At 33.4% G+C, this 20,990-nt stretch overlaps 1 pseudogene; it reads left to right on the forward strand.

Moving 5' to 3' along the window:
- Positions 1-2,915: 2,915 nt before the first annotated feature.
- Positions 2,916-20,990, forward strand: part of LOC111552362 — a 43,982-nt pseudogene continuing 25,907 nt past the window's right edge.

A 20,990-nucleotide genomic window follows, 5' to 3' on the forward strand; every position in this document is an offset into this window, starting at 1 on the left:
TTGATAAGAGTTGGACTTACGATAGTTAATTTTATGGGTCAATTTGAGTGGACTAAGGGATACCAAATCGTTGTAAAACACTATTTCTGGGTGTGCTTGTGAAGGTGTTTCTGGAAGACATTAGAATTTGAATCAGTAGCCTGAGTAAAGAAGATCGTCCCTCACCAATGTGGGTTGGCATCATCTAATCCACTGAGGGCTTGAATGAAACAAAAAAGCACAAGGGTGAATTTTCTATTTCTCTTTCTTCTTGAGCCAGGACATTCATATTCTGCATGTGGACATTAGAGCTTTTGTTTTGGAGACTTTAGACTTTGAGATTTATACCAACTATTCCATCAGTTCTCAGCCTGTGAACTCAGACTGAATTCTACCACTGGTTTCCTGGTTCTCCGGCTTGCAGATGGCATATCTTGGGACTTCTCGGCCACCATAATTATGTGAGCCAATTCCCATAATAATCTCCTCATATATCCATAGATATACAAGTGGTTCTGTTTCTCTGTGGAACTCTAATACAGAATAGTATCGATTATGAATTTTCATGCTACTTAAATATTAAAATTCAAATTTCTTTTTAATGGGGGTTGTCACAAAATATTACAGAAAAATTACTCTGAGGTCACCCGAAGAAATGGATTTGAGATGGAAGACAGATTATTCTGTTACAGAGAAAATAAAGAAAAGAAATGGTGTGTTAGTAGCAGTGAGAATAGAAAACAAAGATAAATTCAGATTTATAGGAGTTGATATTACTGGGCCTTAGCAAATAATTGAACTGTGGAGTAGGAAAGAGGCAAGGGATTTCTTAAGTATGTTGTGAATATTGAAGCAGTCACAGAGATAGAAAATTCAAGATAGAAACCAGTATGGCAGAGAAAAGCTGGAGCTGGAGAAATTACGTAATCACATATGGGCACAACGATGCTGAGCTTTTTGTGGCCCTTCCTGGGTCAAAAACATATGGGAGCCTTCAATCCATAATAGAATCTGAAATCATCTGAAGGAAATCACGGAAGGAGAGTGTTCAGAGTGAGGTGATGGCAGAGGACAGAATCTTAGGTCCTACTAAACACTTAAAAAGTCATCTGAAAAAAAAGGAGCTGGTGATGGAATAAAAGACTAACAGTAATGGTTAAATGCATGAGTTTTGAGTCAGTCACACTTCCTGGATTTGATTTGCATCTTTGTTTCTTATTAACATTACTATCTGGAGGGAAGTTAGTTTTCCTTCTGTAATAAAATATCTAATAGTATTATTCAGGTAGTTAAAGGAAAAAATGCATTTGGAGTACTTAACAGAGTATTCTAAAATTGTAAGTGCCTAATTATTAGTAACTATGATGGTATTACGAAAAAAAGGAGAAAAGATTAGAGACGCACAGGAGAGTGTAGTGTCAAGGAAATCATGAGAGTAAACTTTGGTGAAAATGTACTTTTTCTTTTTCTTAGGGATGTGAACACCAGACTGAGGTAGAAAGAAAAAATCAAGTACTTTCATTTAGCTTCTGTTTCTTAGGAACAGCCTATCTTTTCACTTCAAAGACAGCTGATTGCAAAGAAAATGAGGCAGCTTCTAATAACAGTGATTATGGCATTATTAGTGAGTATGCCTACATAGAATAACATTCTTTCTTCCCTTTTGCAGGCATATATTTTTCTACTTTATTCACAATGTAATTTCTTCAAAAACCAGGTGGACATTTGTGACTTGTGAGTATTCATCTAGAAAATGTTTAGGAATACTTGTCATAACTCCACATTACAAAATCTTGATTAACATTGGAAATAAAGACATAGTTACAGTTGTTAACAAATTTACCAACAGTAGGTAAATCGCACAGGAGGAGATCAACTTAAGGCAAATTAACAACACAAAGGAGATTCTTAAACTCTCTTTTGAGAGACAGGTGGGAATATTATCTTGGCAGGTTTGTCACTAGTTATTATGATAGTGAAAGCAATTGTCATACAAAGAAATTATCCATATGTTTTAATTGTGAAATGTAACAAGTGACACATTCAAAATGGTCACTGACAATCAGTGAAGTGTAGAAGTTACATGTATTATCTCACTTTAGTGAGTTTTTAAGGTTCATGTTAAAAGTCTATACTTGTAAACATCAGATATATAAGAGCAAATGCTAAAAGAACCTGAAAAACTATTGTAATTACTATAATTTACATGTCTGTGGAAAGTTTTTTTTTTTTGTTTTTTTTTTTTTTTAACGGAGGGCTCAGTGTTCATTTGAGCAGAGATGCAGCTGAAGGAAAGCCATGGTATTTTAGTATTTAATAGTATTTAGCGTGGATTTAAAACTAAATGATAAACACATATTGCTAAAATATTTAATTTCAATAAAGTGAAAATTTAATTTTTAGACATACGTCATTACTCAGAAGACAAAACATTAAAAATACCGGGAATCACTGACTGAATTCCACTTCTAGTAGTTTATTCTACAAAAACAATCAAAATGGATATCTCTTTGTGTTTAAAGATGTTCACCACAACATTGTGTAAAAGCAAATAAAAAACCAAGAGAAGTGTTTTAAAAAAATTAGAAAATTTCTGAATGTACAGTTGATATTTATTTATTTACTTATGAGACAGAGTCTTACACTGTTGCTCAGGCTGGAGTGCAGTGACACAATCTCGGCTCACTGCAACCTCTGCCTCCCAGGTTCTAGTGATTCTTTTACCTCAGCCTCCCAAGCAGTTGGGACTACAGGCATGCACCACCATGCCCAGTTAATATTTGTATTTTTAGTAGAGACGGGGTTGTACCATGTTGGCCAGGCTGGTCTCAAACTCCTGACCTCCAGTGACTCACCCATTCTGGTCTCCCAAAGTGATAGGACTATAGGTATGAGCCACTGTGCCCAGCCACAGTTGATAATCTTGAATGTCCATCATGGAAAAGGCAAAAGGTAAGTATATTTTGTTACACTCTATATGCTAGAATATTATCAAATAATAAAACAATATTTATAATGAAGTTTAAATAAAAAATCTTAACATTCGAATGTCAAAAATGATAAAAAATATATATACTATAAGCACTGAAATATTCAGATAATAGCTAAGCCCTTACTAAGTGCCAGTGATGTTCTATGTGAATCCCATGTATTAACTTACTTAGTGTTTACAATAACCCTGTGGATGGGTACCACCAGTAATTTTTTTCCTCACAGTTACCCTATGAGTTGCTACTACTAGTATTGACACTTTCAAAATAGAAATTTGATGCAGAGAGATTCATGCTGCCTCACAACTATTAAGTAGTAGCGTCAGGATTAACAGCTAGACAATCTGTCTCAGAATCTGTTCTATTAACCACTAAATTACATTAGGAATATCTAGCAAGAAGAAAGACTGAAAAGAAATATCCTAGATCTACAGTGTTAATAGAATTTATTCACCTACTTTCAAGGCCTTTGCTACCTCTCTTCTTATCTTCTCTTCCCTTCAGCATGAATCTTTCCATTTCTGCTGAGTTATTTTCCACTACCTACCATCTTATACAGAATGATACTGCTTCATTATCTACCAAGATAGAACCAAAAGATATCAAAAACAACAAAAACTAAACAAAATATTCACTTTGTAATTCTGTTTCAGCAAAACTTTTGGAAGACCTGTGTATATCTACTCAACTTCCACTTTTCAACCTTTAGAAAAAATTGTATCGAGTTAGTTAAACTAGAACTAGTTTTTCTCATTTTCCTTCCCTTCATGATTCTGATTTAACTGGACAATGAGAGGCATTGTAATCAAGATATAGATGATGGAAATGAAGTTATGTTCTTTTTACTACATGAAGGACAGAGGAGGGGATGAGTTGCTACTGTAGCTCATGCATGTTTGTCGTTTGCTGGTGGTTCACCTGGTTGACATGAACAGCAGCTGGGCTCATGGCAACTCCAGCTCCTGCCTCATCTCCTGCTTAAGGGTCACAGACTCCTCAGTCATGTGCATTTTTAACTTGGCAAAGTGTACTCAGTTTATTGACAAAAAAAACTGTCCAGTTTTTCTTGCAGTACTACCCTATCATGAAAGCTGAAGGCTTAGAGGTAAACAGAGACCAATGTCAGTATCATCCTGTATGCATAAGGCTCATTTATCCTTGGAGATTTCAGTTTTCCTTGTTTCTTCAAGTCACATGCAGGACCAACATCATGTGGAAGCCGCCACAACTTGGGGCTTGCACCCTCTGAAGCAATGGCCTGAGTTGTACTTTGGACACTTTTAGCCACGGCTGGAGTGGCTGAGAAGCAGGGCACCCACTCCCTAGGCTGCCCAGAGCAGGGCTGTCCTAGACTTCGTCCACAAAACCATTTTCTCTCCTAGGCCTTGGGCCTGTGATGAGAGGGGCTACCATGAATGTCTCTGACATGTCCTGGAGACACTGTCCCCATTATCTTGGTGATTAATATTTGGTTCTTCATTATTGTGCAAATTTCAGCAGCTGGCTTGAATTTTGCCCCAGAAAATGAGATTTTCTTTTCTACTGCATTGTCAGGCTGAAAACTTTCCAATCTTTTATGCTCTATCACCTCTTGAATGCTCTGCTGCTTAGAAATTTCTTCCACCAGACACCCTAAATCATTTCTCTCAAGTTCAAAGTTCCACAGATCTCTAGGGCAGCAGCAAATGTCACCGGTCTCTTTGCCAAAGCATAGCAAGAGTCACCTTTGTTCCAATTCCCAACAATTTCCTCATCTCCATCTGAGACCACCTCATACTGAATTTCATTGTCCATACCACTATCAGCATTTTGGTCAAAGCCATTCAACAAGTCTTTAGGAAGTTCCAAACTTTCCCATCTTTTCCTGTCTTCTTCTGAGTCCTTCAAACTATCCAACATCTTCCTGTTGCCATTTCCAAAGTCGCTTCCACATTTTCAGGTATCTGTACAGGAGTGCCCCACTCCTGGTAACCAATTTAATGTATTAGTCCATTCTCACACTGCTCTAAGGACATACCCAATACAGGCTAATTTATAAAGGAAAGAGGTTTAATTGACTCACAGTTCAGCATAGCTGGAGAGGCCTCAGGAAACTTATGATCATGGAAGAAGGGGAAGCAAACATGTCCTTCCTGACATGATGGCAGCAAGGAGCAGTGCCTAACAAAGGGGAAAAGCCCTTTATAAAACCATTAGATGTTGTGAGAACTCTCTCCCCATCATGAGAACAGCCTGGGGGTAACTGGCCCCATGATTCTATTACCTCCCACTGGGTCCTTCCCATGACATGTGGGGATTATTAGAATTATAACTCAGGATGAGATCTGTGTGGGAACACAACAAACCATAGCAGTAGCCTAATGAGTTCCTATCAGTTTCTAAGGTCAAATCCCTAGAAAAAAAATATTTATTCATGTAATTAGTAATTAGTCCTGATTCTCTGATCAAACTTTCATACACATCTCACAAAAAAATTGTCAAAACATACATTTGTTTCCTATCAGGTCAATGAGACATTTACGAGTCTTACACATCTCATGCCATTTTTTTCCAGAATTCAGTATATTTGAAACATTTTTTTCTCCTGTTTTCAGCCACGCTTAGGATTTTTCTTATACTACTGCAACTTTTCATTATTCTCTTTTGTAGGCTCTTCTTTCTTATCCCGTTTCTAAGTGTTGGAGCCATTTCAAGGCCAAACTTTTATTTTTATCTCTACCACGTGTAAGTGAAATTCACTTCTGTATACTGATGACCCACACTTACAGTTTCTCCCAGGTCCCTTGGACTCCAGACTTGGGTGACCAATGTGCCTCCTTGATATTTGTACTTCCATGTTGAGTGTCATTCTCAAATACCATGGGTGAAAAATACAACTATTGACTCCCTCCTTTCTCTGTCTTTCAAAACTATCTGGGCCAAGTCGATTCTTTCTCAGCAAATGGTACAGACTTACCTAGTTATTAAGCCACTCATTTGAAAGCCTTCCTTGATCACTTTGGTGTTTTATAGATTTTGCTGTAATTTAATTAAATATAGGAAGCCTCAGGATGAGAAAAGAATAGGTACCCAAAAAGTAGTTTTTGAAGTAATTAAAACTGTGTAAAACGACACTGAAGTTTATTTTCTAAGATGAAAATTTGGTATATATTTGTAATAAAATAAATTAATACAACAGAACGTATAATAATAATATTACTTTATCTTCTATCTTCTTTAACAACTTTATTAACAATGAGCACTTATGACTTGATTATAATAACTAAAAGAAGACTTAAAACTAACCCTGAATAGTATCTACTGAACATTACATGGTATGTTCTTATTCACATCTACACACATATTTCACATTTGAGCACTGAAGTTGCTGGAACTTTATTCATAAATGTTTGTTTCATCAATGAATCTATAAAGTTGAAATATAAGAATATTAAGGAGAAGTTATGTTTGAAGGTAAAAAACAGCTTCTTGCCTTATACCTATCGTTTACATATGTATGAGAACACATAAATTACTTTATGTCTCAAAATCAGTTTTCATATCTGTAAAATTAAGAAAGTATTATTTACTCTAGCTAGTTTACCAACTGGTTGTGAAAGTTATGCAAAACTATGTATCTGACAGTAATTAAATGATGAAATCAGGTGTAATGTAATAGCGCTAACTAAAAGCTATAGTTTTACTTTTGCTGTTAATTCTGTTTTTTAATATTATATTTTTTATTAATACTTGTTTCCCATGTTAAAAACCTGGCATCAATTTCTGCATATTCTCAGGCAAGCCAAAATGATTTTCCAACCCTTGCTGTCCTCCTTCCCCTATTTTCCCCCATTCTTATATATAATAAAGCATAGGACTTAAAGAAAACAGAAGTTTTGACCACTAGGAAATACATAGTGGATATAGTTTCCTGTTGTCTTATTCCCAAAGAAAAAATGCAATCGAGATCTCAGAACACGGCCTTGAATGTATAATATAAAATACATAATGTAGTGACCTCCAGTTGAGGCAGGGAGGTATTAAGGGTGCTTATTGAAGACAATTCTTCTCCAGTGAAGTCCCAGTCTTGAGTGACTAATATCTAGATTCAGCTTTTACATGTCTACTTTGATAAACCTATTGCTTAGTCTGGGCATACTTCCTAATCCCAATGCAACCTGTCTCCCTAATTGTGGGTGAATTTTTCAGCATAAATCCTAGTTCTAGATTTTATGCTCTGACAATATGCTAATAGCTACAACAATAATCATACCAGTGAGTACATTTCCTCAGCAGCTGCTATGTGTGTAGCACTTGATACATACTATTTGTATCATTTTTACAAAACTCTGTGGGGTGGATCTCATTATCATCATTTTCATTTTATAGGAGACATACTGAGGCAGACCATTTTGTTTGAAGGAATAAGCATAGACATAAAGATATATGAGAGGTAGAATGTGTACATGTGTATTTAGTATACACAAAATGTATATATTACATATGTAAATATATATGTTATACATATAAATGTAATTTTCTATAGAAATTATTTAATCAATTATTAGAATCACTGAGCTTAAGAAAATTATGTTGTTTTATTGTGGTTTCTCTAATACAGGGAGAGGAAGAACAGAACAAGGACACCACATTAGATTTATAAAGAAATAATGTCAAAATGGTTAATGTAATTCACCAGCTCAATAAACTGGATTATATTTAAGTAGGACAAAAGATCAACGAAAACTTATTTATATTCATTGGCTGAAGGCTGCAACAGCAACCAGATAATGCTTTTCCTATCTTCAGGCTCATTAGCTGTGGCTATTATATTTGCAGGGTATCATAATGTCCAGATGTTTCTGGACAGCTCAGCTGATTTTTTTCTCTATGTATAGATTAAATAGTAATGGATAGCAGGTGAAAAAAATCAATCACTAGTCAAGGTCTGAGATTTATTTTGATGTTGCTATTTTTTGTCTCCATATTTTTCAAAAATGTTGGTATCTTCATAAAACAGAACTTGAGACACATTCCACTTCTCTCAAGGATGACTACCGTTCAAGGAATGCCTTGTATTCCTTATTTGCATAATGTGCTTTTCCATTCATCTACAGACATGGTAATGAAGTATTATGATTCCCCCTCTCTGATTACGCTTTAAGAAAATAAAATAATAGGGACTTGAAACATTATTTTTCACATTAACTTGTTCTTTCTACAATAGTCAGTGTCACTTTCTTGAAGAGAATATTGTTGGTGTTCCACAGAGAATGAGAGTAATACTTATTTAGTAGATAACTGAGTTCTACTATGTTATCTCTTATTTCTTATTTTATCTAATTGAATAATATATTATGTTTTCTAATAAAAATACACACATATATAGACATACATATATATATTAATAATAATAGTTGAAATAGCATTTAGAAGGAAAAAACTGATCTACATATCCAACAATGATACTACTGTACCATTGCAATGGGTAATCAACAGCATTACTTTTTGTTGGTGGTAGTAAATCATATTACCTTCTCCCTTCTTATTATTTAAAGAATAATTACAGTCAGGATAAGCCTTGAAAATAAGGTAAAATGTATTACTAAATACATTTCTTATTGTGTATGAGTGTATATGTGTGTACATTTGAAAAAAAAATGGCTTTGTCTAGCTTCCTTAAATATTTATATTTTAACCAAAATATATACTTGTCTTAATCGTCCTTATCATGACATTAAGTGTTGATTAATTGCTTGTTTTTAAATGTCACTTTGATGCCTACTGAACAATGAGAATTGATTGTAAGTAGCTTACCTCCTAGGAGGTTGCAGTCTATGGCACACACCTCTCCCTGGATATATATGTCAAAGAAACATAGGGAGTTAGAATAAAAATGTCAAATTATAAATAGCTTGTGAAATATCTCCAGAATAGAGCAGTTAAAGGCACATCCATGTCAGTACATTTTAAAGTCAGGGATCAACACAAGTATATAATTAAGGTGAAGATACACGAGAGTAGCTGCAGGAGCCTGATGTCCTAACTAGGTGATGATTTACTAACTTAATTATTTCAGAATCTTCTGCGAAAAATGGGGTACCTGCTCTTTAACAGATGTTGCTCTCAGGTGTGCCATGGAATATGTGATGACACACACAAATAATTATATCTTATTTTTAACAGATGTTGCTCTCAGGTGTGCCATGGAATATGTGATGACATACACAAATAATTATATCTTATTTATTCAAAAAACATATCAGAATACATGATGGAGGGTTTAAGTGAATGTTTTTGGATTATCTTTGCTTAATTAGAAAATTCACATAAAACGCCTTGTGTGTGTGTGTGTGTGTGTGTGTGTGTGTGTGTGTGTGTGTGTTTCTCAGCTCTGGCAGTCAAGAATCAAGCTTGCTGGAGTGAGGAAAACTGAGTTTCTCTAAGATACTTAATGTCAGAAGCATGCAAAAATACATGAATTAAAAAAAAACTTTGGGTTTTTCATCAGCTTCAACCTAGATCTTAGAAACAAACACTATCAAAGAGTATTAGAAACAAAGAGATTTTAAAAATAAAGAGAACTAGATAAAAATGATTAAATATTTTACCTTTGATTTAGAAAAGTTTTTCTGGTAAGCTTTTATAGGTGTATATAAATATGTGTAAACATCTGCATTCTGCAAACTTTAGCACACCAAACATTATTGCTTTCAATATTAAAATTAGCAAGAATATTTAGGCACATTAGCCAATCATATCTTTGTGATGCAAATAATAAACAGAAAAGGGAGATTCAAAGGTTTCTGACAAATTTCAGTTTCCTCTAGACAAAATTAATAATTTCCTACAATCTTCATTTCACTCACTATTTCGACTTATACTTCATTAGAGCATGTGATGCTGTAATTTCCATCTTTCTGTCTCTCTTTCAGCAGATGTTTCATCAAAACAAGGAGGTTTTATTTCAAATCTGTTATTGTAAAAGCAAAATAAAAATAATAAAGATTAGGCCAATGTTCAGTTAAATGAACCTATAACTGTGCAGAGAACATTGCTATCTCCCATTGGATTGTTATTTTAAACACGAATTGACTTTACCTGTACTATTTCATCGATCACTTCAGCAATGTTTCAGGGAACACTTTTTTAAGAATGATTTTTTTTCTTTAAAAGATTTCTTTTCCCAAGTTCTTTTGTTTTAAAAAGATTTTATCAGGAATCTAGAGCTGCAGCAATAAATGGATTAACATCTAATGCAAATGAATTAAATTAGTGTATTCATGGAAAATGTTTCATTAATTGTCTTAGCGTCAGGATAATCAAGAAATAGTGCTGGACAGTCTTTATCAGGCCAGCCAGCAATTTTGGCTTAGTTTCTTACTCCTTTTATGGTCTTGTGCTATCTCCATAAATGCATCCTTCCTGGTAACCATAGAAACAGTGTCTACTGTGATTTCTTGAAGTGGAAGAACAGCTAGTGCCTAAAGACATCTACAAGGAAATATATGAACATAATTACACTCTAATTATTATATATGATATCTCACATTGTGTATTAGCTATGAATGTCCTCTGTGCCTGAATGAAGAATTAGATCTGTGACCTTTCCTCCACAGATGATTCTGATGGATGATATTGAAAGCATATTCTTAAGATTTGGGGGAAAGAAAACTAACGAAGGCAATAAAGTCTTTTAATTTTATTCATGATGGAGCTTATGAGTGAAAGCTTTTTAAAAAATCCTATTGTCCTTAGGCTGCTTCAAATACATCTGTTGGTGGATGAAAACTCACCTAGTGATTTTTGCATCTGTAAGCTGACATTGCATTTTTAGAACCCTTTTTCACTATCCCCCGTACCATAAGAAGGAACATGTACTACCTAGAAAATAATATGCTAGACAATTTAATCTATGTTTTTTCTATTGCGAAATTTGACTGCTAATATTAAATTAAATTTTAGTAATTCACATTTTCTTATATATTTATTCCATACACTAAAATGCTATGTTTTCTTCAAATAAGATATTAAGTGACCAACTTTCTAGCCTTAACGAAATGTGTATTTCATGAGGTTTATAGTAGCAAATTCTTAGTTACTTCATTATTTAATCAAGTTTTGTGAATTGATGTGAATCATTAAGATATCTACCTTCGGCTGGGCATGGTGGCTCACACCTGTAATCCCAGCTCTTTGGGAGGCCAAGGCTGGTGGATCACGAGGTCAGGAGATTGAGACCACCCTGGCTAACACAGTGAAACCCCGTCTCTACTAAAAATACAAAAAAAAAATATTAGCTGGGCATGGTGATGGGTGCCTGTAGTCTCAGCTACTTGGGAGTCTGAGGCAGGAGAATGGCATAAACCCAGAAGCAGGAGCTTGCAGTGAGCCAAGACAGTGTCACTGTACTCCAGCCTAGGTGAGAGTGAGACTCTGTCTCAAAAAAAAAAAAAAAAAAAAAAAAATTAAAATTAAAAAAAAGACATCTATCGTCAAGATCTGAATTTATATTTTTATTATATAACTATATAGCCTTATTTAACAGATATCATATAAAACAGTTATTTATAAACTAGAATTTTAAAAATGTATAAATTTGGCAAGCACTATATGATACATCTTTCAGGGTAGGAACTTTTATAGGTTAGTCTAATAATATAAGAATCACAATTTTTATAAATTCTCAAACATTATTTTATCTAACAAACACAAATTTTTTATTTATAAAATATGAACTTATTTTTAGATAAATTATGATATTTAAATGACTAGAATTTTATAAAGTCTTTGAATGGAATTTCTTGTTTTGGCAGAATAATAACATCCTGTGCCTGGTATTCAAACTGATTATCCTAAAGATCAAATAATCAGGGAATAATACATTAACTTTCAACAATTGACATTCCCTCTACTAATATATTGTTACATGTATATTATTGCTTATAGTCCATCCAAACTTCTGTTTAAACATAAAACTTTAGAAGACCCTCTATGAGGTTGTGACACTTTACAATCATCACCAGAGTATCCTGGCTCCAGAAAAAGCCACCTTACAATGTCACAGAAGACAGGTTTAGCTGAAGTACCAGATTCTCTGCTCTCCAGATTACAGAGCAGGCAATAGGGCTGGGGGCCAGGCCGCTGTCTAAGCTCCTATTCCTATGCAGGATTTCTACTTTTCCACAGCCTTTGAAGAATGATACCTCAGGATATGAGCAATAGTAAAGGTCCCATCTCAGGTAGTTAATTCTAAGTTGAAGCAAGGTGGTTGTTGAACAAATTAGAACTATAATATGTGTTACTGTTTTATATTTATGTCTATGCATCCCAGAAATCATACCTGTCTGGTCAAGTGCCCACTCTCCATCTCAAAAATGATTCACCTCAAAATTTGCAAGACTTTTTAGATACAAACTAGAGCCAACTTGTTTCTATCTATTTCTCTCTACTTACAGGTTGTATTTATTCCTTCTTTCCTACTAAGGCTTGATTAGAATCTTCTTGTCTATGACAAATCTTTGAACTTCTGGTAGAAGTGGCTGCAAATAGGTTCTGTTGGGGAAATAGAAAATTATGCCTCCCTCCCCAACTTTGCGTCGATAGAAAAGAGATGGAGAATGACTTTGTATATATGTTAATAATATGCATGCAGACAGTCCATGAGAGACTGCAAAGTATGGACAGAAATTCACATAAATTTATATAGTAAAATAGAAGCAATAAAGCTTCTGTTATTTCCATGAAAAACAAACAGTTACACTTGTGATGGCATCTTGGACCACACTGCCTTGAGAGACTCTTGAGTGAATTTTGAAGGTATGAATATGAAGGGGCAGAAAGGACTCAACTTTGCAGTATAAAATCAAAAGGCTGGGCCTATTATTGAGCTTATTATATTTTCAAGGAGACACCTTAAGGAAGGGAGAGGAAGTTGCCACTTTCTCTCCTTAATTAACCTATCGGGGCAACCAACCCCCAATAGTTCAACATAGCTTCTATTTTCCCTAAGTGTCAGCTGGTCTAAGAAATAAAGAGAAAGAGTACAAAGAGAGAAATTTTACAGCTGGGCCTCTGGGGGTGCCATCACATATTGGTAGGACCATGATGACGACCTCGAGTCACAAAATCCGCAAGTTTTTATTAGGGATTTTAAAAGGGGAGAGGGTATACGAACAGGGAGTGGGTCACAAGGATCACATGCTTCAAAGGGCCATAAAGATCACAAGGCAAAGGCAAAATTAGACTTACTGATGAGGGTCTATGTCCCGCTGTGCACACATTGTCTTGATAAACATCTTAACAGGAAACAGGGATCGAGAGCAGAGAACCGGTCTGACTAGAATTTACCAGGCTGGAATTTCCCAATCCTAGTAAGCCTGAGGGTACTACAGGAGACCAGGGCATATTTCAGTCCTTATCTCAACTGCATAAGACAGACACAGAGCAGCCATCTATAGACCTACCCCCAGGAATGCACTCCTTCCCCAGGGTTGTTCCTTGCTGGGAAAAGAATTCAGCGATATATCTCCTACTCACACATCCATCTACAGGCTTTCTATGAGAAGAAAAATATGGCTCTATTCCGCCCAACCCCGCAGGCAGTCATACCTTATGGTTATCTTCCCTTGCTCCCTGAAAATCGCTGTTATTCTGTTCTTTTTCAAGTTGCCCTAATTTCGTATTGTTCAAACACACGTTTTTACAATCAATTTGTACAACAGTGGTCTTGAGGTGACGTACATTCTCAGCTTACGAAGATAACAGGACAGAGAGATTAAAGTAAAGACAGGCATAAAAAATTATAAGAGAATTATTAGGGAAGTGATAAATGTCCATGAAATCTTCATAATTTATGTTCAGAGATTGCAGTAAAGTGTAAGAAATTATAAAAGTATTAATTTTGGGAACTGATAAATGTCCATGAAATCTTCATAATTTATATTCTTCTGACTCAGCTCCAGCTGGTCCCTTCGTTTGGGGTCCCTGACTTCCCGCAACATTAATCAAAGAAAATTTCCTCATTTTACTCAATTTCTTCCATAACAAAATACCTTGGAACCCACATGCAGATTTGTATTTTTCTCCAGCCATCTTTAGTTCGTCAAATATCAATATATACATAATAATAAATGTAATATAATATAACCAATAAGTTGCTACCCATTACATGATTAAAGTCATATTAATAAAAGTCATACTGAGAAGTTTGGAACCTGGGTTTTTAAACAGGAAGGCTTCATTCTTATAAGTGTAAGAAATTAGACATTTTCATGCTAGGTACATCCAGGTGTCATCCTGGCTTTACATCTGCTTTTGAGAAACAGGGAAATGGTAAACAGTCATATTTCTTTGAGAAACAGAAACAGAACAAAAAAAAAATGCTGAACCTGCAGAACTGATGACTTTTAAAAAATTTAGATGTAGAACACAATTAAGCTGTGTGATACTTATCAAAGTGCACTATGTGTGCATCTCAGAATCCCTTATATCTATTCCAAAGTAAATCTTTCCAAAGATGAAAAACTCTTCTGTCCATTCAACCATAATTTTTGTCACATTATCCAATTGTACTAGTTCTTTATGGTTTCACTACTATTTCCTATATAGTATTTTATTTTATTCCTATAACCCATTGAATTTAATATTATTATGTCTTATACATAATAAAAAACAAAGTTTAGAAGTATCAGTTGATTTTCCCAAGGTCATGTAGTCAGTAAGTGAAGAGGTCAAACTTCTGACACCAAAGCCACAACTCAAAAACATAGTGTCTGTCTTGTTTACAGAGTTATACTTGGGTATATAAAAGTGAAGTGTGAATCACAGTCTTTGAAATGTAAGAAGGTACAATATTTTAGGAGACAGAAGAAAATATGAACAGATAGAGTCTTTAAATATTATTTAAACTTTATGAAGTAGTGTATAATACCAAATTGTATATGCAAAAAAGAGATGCTTTATGCATTTAGAGAAAAAGATTATGTATGTTGAAATGTTCAGGCAAATAAATATTCACGATGAAAGTAGGACCTGTATTTGAACTTGAAAGCTGGTTAAGATTTTGAGAGATGTGAGAAACAGGAGTCAAGGCAACATTTTAATTGTGTCTCACCTAATTCTTGGAGAAGAAACACACTAGTCCATGTTAGTATCCCAGATATTTCAGGGACTTATACCAAGTAATATCTGAAACTACATAAAAAGTAATTTGAATCTTTATGGCAGTTTTAAGCTGACACTAAGTTTATGTAAGGTGCTAGTCGATAAATATATTGTCTACAACTGAAATAATGATCTGATATTGATGTCTATTTTAAGTAATGTATAAAACAGTAAATTAAAAGTCCATAATGCTCTAGACCCTCTTTTAGGTTGTTTCAGATTTTGTTGTTATTTTATTTTTTATTACTAACAGAACCTGTTTTCCATGGCCATCTTTGACTTTAATTTCTTTTTTTGTCTAACTTAGACTCTAAGTATTCATACTTTCCCTGATCACATCCATTCCTCCTCCACTTACAAAACAAGAGAGACCCAGAGCTTCATGAATAAATTACTCATGAAAAGTGGCACTCTGAAGGCAGAAAGGAATGAGTCTTTCACAAATCACAGGTCAAAATGTTGAACATGGAAGGAAGTCAGTACAAAAAGCCTATGGACATACTGGCAGCACTGAGAATGCCTTTCTTCCCCATTCTTTCATTATAAATTTTAGGTTTCCACATTATAATACCTTTAAATAGTTTAAGTTCTGAACCCTCTGGCCTTCACAAATTTGCATAGCTGAATTAATCTCATAGAGCTTAAGTACTTAACCTAAATTTAATGTAGCATTAGAGTGAAATAATTATATCAAAATACCTATTTTGCAAATGTAAGCAATTTAAAATAATATATCTTTGCATTTTTATATGAAGGATTTAATTTTAGTTGAAATGATTGGCTAATATCAATATTACAAATGACATAACCAAACTGTCAAACTGACTCACAGTCTAAAACATAAGTATGGAAGGCTCCTTACTTAAACTAATAAGCAAGGAGCACCACTTGTAGTACAATGTATTTTTATTTTAGGACATCTGAATAATAGAGCAACATTAAGTGGGACAATAAAGCATCGTGAAGTGTGGCAAAATGAATTCATCAAAAATGTATGAACTACTAAAAAAGTTTAAACTATACATAAACACACAGAGCTGGGACAATTCAGAGAAAAGTAATAATCCAGATAACATTATTGCATTAGCGAAAAGCCTGGACTTTGTGCGATATGAGCAAGATTTTGAACTTGAGCTAAAAAGCACATCTAACTGAAAAAGAGGATGTTAATCATCAAAGCAAGGCAGCCTAGGACAGAGATAAAATGGAAAATAATGTTTATTTAAACATTACTAACGTATCAGGAACTCTGTTACTCTGTTAAATTACTCTGTTAACTAAATGTTAAATAACTCTGTTATTGAATTCAACAAATTGACCTATGTTATAGAGGAACCCCAAGATTTGTCTTGCCAGTGGTATTGCAACATATTAAAAAACCATAGTGTGTTCAGATTTCTGACATTCACAAAGTAAATCCTTTGCTGTGCTACAGGCATAAGATACATGTCATTTACTAACTGGGACAGAAACATTAGTAAAATGCATCTATTTAAAGATTAATATTTTATTTACTATAGCACCATAAACAATAATGCTCAGAAATATGAGTTTACTTTGTTGTAACTTATTACAAAACTAAATGCAAGTACTGTTGTCTTAATCCAGCCCAGCCATATATATAGAAATCTACTAAAAGCATATGAGAAATGTGAAAAAAAAAAAAAAAAATTAAAATGCTCCAGATTTTATTCTCAGTTATGTTACTCTGAAGTTTTAGGAGCCAACAGAAAATACTACATTACTATTTTAAATTGTATTAATATTTAATAAATGTAATAACAAAAAGCAAAATGGTGAGGCAAGATCATTATTGATGATATTATTATCACATTAAGGACATGATAAGCAAGTAGTGGTCAGAATAATCAACATTCATGAAATTTTTCTACATTTCATTTTAGGAGTAATTTGCAAATAACAAAATAAGCTAAGATCGGGAATTTATTTTACAAATCCTGAAAATAACCTGGGCTTAGTATAAATTTAATCAATACAATTCACTTAAATATTTAATTAATCTCTAATGCATCTCATGTAAATAGTGGCTATTGAGACTGATAAACCTGCCATACTGCAAATATTGAATAATTCACAGAAGAGAGAAAATACTTAGATTTATCATACTCTAGTTTGAATATACCATTTATTAAGTTTCGTTTGTTCTCCCTAGGTCTAGCATTAAGATATTCAATTTAATAAACTTAAAAGTTTTTCACAATGAAAGAGGGAGAATATTCTATCAACTAAAATCAGAATGCTCACATTGCAGGGGCAGATCATACCAAATTATAGGTAACTGCCATCAATATTCACTTTTAAGATACAATTTGACATCTGTAGTAATAATAGTAATAAGAAACTCAACTGCCATTACTTGGTATCAACTTTATACTTGTAATATACTAAATGTCTCACCTATTTTCACATTTTCTTCCCAGGACAAGTGAGTTTGAGAAACTTGGCTGAAATCACATACTTTTCAAATAGTAAAACTTCGGTTTGTCCCATCAAGTATCTAGTCACTGCATTCCACTTACAACACACTAGGAAACACACTATATTACTGTAAGATTAAATTAATTCTTTATTCTGATATTAACTCCTTATTAGTAAGAAATTCACTACATTTTGAAATTGTTTTTCATCTTCCCTACCTCTGCACCTACAAGCTGGCCCCTTTTTCTCTGTTGAAGCTGTGAGAAGATAAAGATAAAGGTATATTTGCAAGTTTTTGGCAGCATCAATTGCAGTGTCTGAAGCAAATTCACATTTTGCAGCTCTGGAAAAAGGAAAGGTGCAGTGAGGGGGTGAAGATGGAGGACAACTGAGAATTTCTTTCTCCTTTATACCACTTGGTATATGTTGATTTGTAGTAATTAACCTTGAGTAAAACCTAGTATTTCAAACTTTTAATTTTTAGACTAAAATTTGATACAGGTTTAATATATTTTTGTGTAATCTCTGTAGCCTTTTTCCCATCATTTCTCAGAATTACTTATAATTGCCCTATTTTAGTTTTATATGTCCAAAAAGGCATGGTTCTCAAGGGTAACTATTATATTAATAAAAAAGTAATAGATCATTTTATTTGCAAATTGTTTATAATATTAAAACATTTTTACTTAAATTATTATGCTATTCCATTTTCAGGATAATTCCTTGAGATAGACATAAATTATTATTTCTGTTATTTCATGGGGATAATTGGGACAAACTACACTACATCAGCCAAAGGGAGGAAGAATAATAATTTTCTTTCTCTTTTTTTCTGTCTCTATTGATTTGTTAACCATTGGTGAGACATCAACAGACTTCACAAATAATACAATAGCATAAAGCAAATGAAACTGTATTGAAGATTGATGAATAAATGACCCACACAAAAAACAATAAAATCAAAGATAAATGAATCACAATTCTTGCAAAGTTTATTTTTTAGAATGCTTTAACTGTGTATCAATTACTCTAATATCATGATTTCAATAAATAATGTGACATTCTTAGGAAAAAGGAACACATTACAAATCAATGCAAAACAATGGTTTAGCCACAAGGGTTTAACAGCAACAGCAAGCTTTGTTTTTCTCTCCTCTGGGAGACATTTCTGAAACAGATTTTTTTCAGAAGCTCTGCAAACAAAGCTTTGCATGTATCATCACATTGTCATTTCTCTCCTTCTGTCTATCTTTAATCATAAACCTCAAATATTATTGAATTTGTTTATTTGCTATGTGGTTGAATTACTTTTAACTAGAAACTGGGGATTTCTAATCCTCTTAAGCCAAATTATTTTCCTTCTCAACTATGCACTAATGCTCTCATGATTTCTGGTTGATAATATGACATGTTCTTTAATCGGCACTTTCACTAATACAGTAGGACTTATATGGTTTCAGACTTCTCCTGCCTTGCTTGTACTTTCCCCGAGGTATGAATTATGAGGGCCATCAGCGTGTGACACAAAGTGGAAAATTAGACCAGCTCACATCATCTTATTACAAATTCTTACTTTTTTTCCCTGTTGAGAAAAATTTTCACCTTACATATATTATAGAATTCACTAATGGCATATTTGCATCAGTATTAGAGGTACTTACAGCATCAGATCTACTTCTAAGTCCATTTCCATTTCAAAACCATGTTTACTTACTGTTTATATCAGACATAGCCTGTATTTTGGCTTTACCTGGGGAGAAGGGAAAAGATGAGGGTGGGTAACACAGTTTTAACTCCATTCACAAAAAAAAAACTGATTTTTAGAAAACAAAGGCTTTTTAAAAAATATTTGAGCTAGCATGACCTGAAAATTTTAAAAACATTATATGTACATATTTTTCTATATATTGTAATGAATTTGGTTTTAAAATATGATGATATATTGGCATCTTTAAACTCTATTACATATAGAAATACTTGAATATGGAATGTGGGGAATTTTAAGTTTGAAACAGAGATAACACTAATAAATTTAAAATACACCTATTTATTAAGAGATTAATTTAATTATTATTATTTATGATTATTTAGCATGAAGAAAATTAAAGCAAACCCAGAAATATGTTAGCCTTTAAGTACAAGAGCTATTACCCAAATGCAAGTTAGAGATTTTGTAAATGAATGAGACATAAAATACAAAGTATTCAAAATTTTTAATTTCATTAAAATTATACTCTATAATTAATAATTAAGTTCTGTATTTCAAATACTATTACTATTAGCTTGATCATCTGGCTGATCATATTATTTATACTTTACTCTAAAAGAATTTTGGACCCTTCCTAATATCAAATTCATTCCAAGAGGAAAAAATACTATCACTGATGATATTTAAAAATGATAGCCTTAGTCTCTCCCCTTTATGGTCCTTATTTTTCTTTTATTAGGTCATTTTAAAAAAATTATCTCAGATATTTCAATACTCTTGCTGTAATCTTTTTACAGTTCTATTTACCAACCTGATACAGTCTAAATTCATTCCTCATCTGGCTTCAGACTGAATGTTAGCTTAAATTTAGATATTTCCTACTCACTTGGAGTCCATCCATATCAACTTGCTCTTTACATGTATAAACTTATGTGTTTGTTTATTTCTGCTATCTTGTACATGGCATTTCCTTAATTTGAGATGTCTTATACACAGTATGTTTAGCCTCAATAGTGTATACCAATCTTTTTGGAATAAATCATGCTTTTACCCTCTATATAAAGTTTTCCTTTTAATCTTTTACTTTGTAATTGGTAATGCTAGTTCCTGTTGGTCTGCCACATCTATCAAGCCCAGGACATAATCTCAATTTTGCCATTCACTTTAGTATTATTATGTTTGGTTGTTCATATTAAAATTATTATCCTCATCTCACACAATTGATTTCCCCAGAATCAAGGAACAGGCCTGTTGACATCAAGTCTAGTATGTTAGTTCAACTACAGAACTATTTATATAAACACTGCATCATTTTGAAACTGAACATTAGGCCCTCTTTCTACCTGATTATAGCTATATAATACTTCGTCATTCCTCTCTGCTTTTGTTACATTCCTTACATTTTCTGTAACTCTCTATGTTGACCCCCTCTACTTACAACACAGAAATAAGTATTATGCTTTATAGAAATACTATGTAGACTTTATAAAAGAAACAGAGCACTGTATATAGCTACCTAATCTATCTTTTTACTTATATTGGATAATCAAGCATGTGTCCCCCCGACAATGTAGGCGCTCAACAAATGTTTGTTGAACAATGAATAAACACATAACAAGTATTTCAAGTTTTGACATGCTAAGTTAGAATTAACAAAACCATACTATTTGTATTGAATTTTTTTGTTGTTTTATTTTCTAGAGCATTCTAGGGTATATCCAGTTGATTTA

This window comes from Piliocolobus tephrosceles, chromosome 10 (genome assembly GCF_002776525.5).
Source record: "Piliocolobus tephrosceles isolate RC106 chromosome 10, ASM277652v3, whole genome shotgun sequence".
In the NCBI taxonomy this organism is placed as follows: Eukaryota; Metazoa; Chordata; class Mammalia; order Primates; family Cercopithecidae; genus Piliocolobus; species Piliocolobus tephrosceles.